Source organism: Mustela putorius, unplaced genomic scaffold, assembly GCF_011764305.1.
Source record: "Mustela putorius furo isolate JIRA1106 unplaced genomic scaffold, ASM1176430v1.1 tig00000813_pilon_pilon_pilon, whole genome shotgun sequence".
In the NCBI taxonomy this organism is placed as follows: Eukaryota; Metazoa; Chordata; class Mammalia; order Carnivora; family Mustelidae; genus Mustela; species Mustela putorius.
In genome coordinates, this window is record NW_025421485.1 from 9,790,496 (window position 1) to 9,792,705 (window position 2,210).

At 45.6% G+C, this 2,210-nt stretch overlaps 1 pseudogene; it reads right to left on the reverse strand.

Annotated features, from left to right (window-relative positions):
- Nucleotides 1-638: 638 nt before the first annotated feature.
- LOC123393325 lies at nt 639-746 on the reverse strand (annotated as a pseudogene).
- Between the last annotated feature and the right edge of the window lie 1,464 nt (nt 747-2,210).

The following is a 2,210-nucleotide window of genomic DNA, read 5'->3' on the forward strand; positions in this document are numbered from 1 at the left end:
TGATGAAGGCATGAACTGCGGAGAATGATTAACTCACCCTCTGTGCCTGAAGTTTACCAATAGTGATATCAGGATAATAATAATAAAATCAACAGTGGCCACAGCCAATAACAGGCATGAACTGGTTTTCTTACAGTGTTTGCTGTGATGAGTCGAATCTGAAAACAAGGTAAGCCTCTACCGAAGAGAGACTCGGAATTCCTCCGACATAAACTCCGTAGTTTATTTTGCTGTTTTTGGATTGACTGAGTCTCCCAGCTTAACTCCCCTTATGCTTTGTTATGTTCTGTTTCTCCACTTTGCGTCCAAACCCGCAGGAATGCAGAAGAGACTGTGAGACCTCGTCCTCTCTCTTTACAGACCGAATTCCGACACACAGCGCTCCGTCTGCTCCCCGTTGACCCGTAAACAAAAGGCCAGACCCCATCACAGACTGGAGAGTGGCCCTCCCCAGCGGGGACCCAGTTCCAGGGACAGCTCTGGAAGTCTGGGGAAAGGCGTAAAGTGAGAGGGACGTGGGTACCTATTTCCGCCCCTCGCTTTCCGAGTGAATGTCACTTGGCGATACACCCTCTTTTAACCGTATCACCTGTTGACCTCTATCTTCCTCTTCTCACCAAAGGCTTTGTTTGGATTGGTTAGCAATCTAAGATTATGGAAATTTAAAGGTCTTCAGGTTAACTTTAATCAGCAATAACCGCGCCTCGGATAAACCTCATTGGCTACGGTATTTACCTTACAAGGAAGGAAAATGATCTTCTCTCCCCTCCCAGGTAATGTTATTATTTTTTTAAGATTTTATTTCTTTATTTGAGAGACAGAGAGAGAGAATAAGAGTGCATTATCGGGAGAAGGGGCAGAAGGAAAGGGAGAAGCACACTCCTCGCCGAGCAGGGAGCCTGATACAGGGCTGGATCCCGGGATGCTGGGATCATGACCTGAGCAGAAGGCAGACACCCCAACCACTGAGCCACCCAGGCGTCCCTCCCACCCCACCCAGGTAATATTTACCAAACTCCGCCTTTGCATAAATCCCGGAGCCCACTGGGTGCCCATCAACCAAGCTGCTGGGTGATGGGGTCGGTGCAGAGGGCGGCGCTCCCCCGCGCACCACACCCCCAGGGTGCCACACGCGCATTCGCCTCCATTACCAAGAGTTTCTCATGCCTTGGGCATTTTTTTTTTCTATAAAACATGCAGCCACGGGAAGGACTGGAGGTGGGAGCCCTTTCCTCAAGCCACGCAGCTACTGTCATTGCTACCACATCCTTCGGTGACGCCAGACTTTGTGTGAGCTGCTTTGGTTCTGAACCGAGCTGTACGGTGTAAGAGGATGGTCGAGTTTCATTCTTCTACGTAGAGCTGCCCAGTTTTCCCAGCACCATTTATTGAAGAGACTGTCTTTTTTCCACTGTAGATTTTTTCCTGTTTTGTCGAAGATTATTTGACCATAGAGTTGCGGGTCCATATCTGGGCTCTCTACTCTGTTCCACTGGTCTATGTGTCTGTTTTTGTGCCAGTGCCATGCTGTGTTGGTGATCACAGTGCCATGCTGTGTTGAAATCAGGTAACGTGATGCCCCCAGCTTTATTTTTGTTTTTCAACATTTCCTTAGCGATTCGGGGTCTCTTCTGATTCCAAACAAATTTTAGGATTATTTGCTCCAGCTCTTTGAAGAATACCGGTGGAATTTTGATCGGAATAGCCTTAAAAGTATAGATTGCTCTAGGTAATATAGACATTTTAACAATATTTATTCTTCTGATCCAAGAGCATGGAATGGTCTTCCATCTTTTTGTGTCTTCTTCAATCTCTTTCATGAGTATTCTGTAGTTCCTCCAGTACAGATCCTTTACCTCTTTGGTTAGGTTTATTCCCAGGCATCTTATGGTTCTTGGTGCTATAGTAAATGGAATCGATTCTCTAATTTCCCTTTCTGTATTTTCATTGTTAGTGTATAAGAAAGCCACTGATTTCTGTACATTGACTTTGTATCCTGCCACATTGCTGAATTGTTGTATGAGTTCTAGTAGTTTGGGGGTGAAGTCTTTTGGGTTTTCCATATAAAGAATCCTGTTATCTGCAAAGAGAGAGAGTTTGACTTTTTCATTGCCAATTTGGATACCTTTTATTTCTCTTTGTTGTCTGATTGCTGTTGCTAGGACTTCTACCACTATGTTGAACAAGAGTGGTGAGAAGGGGCATCCTTG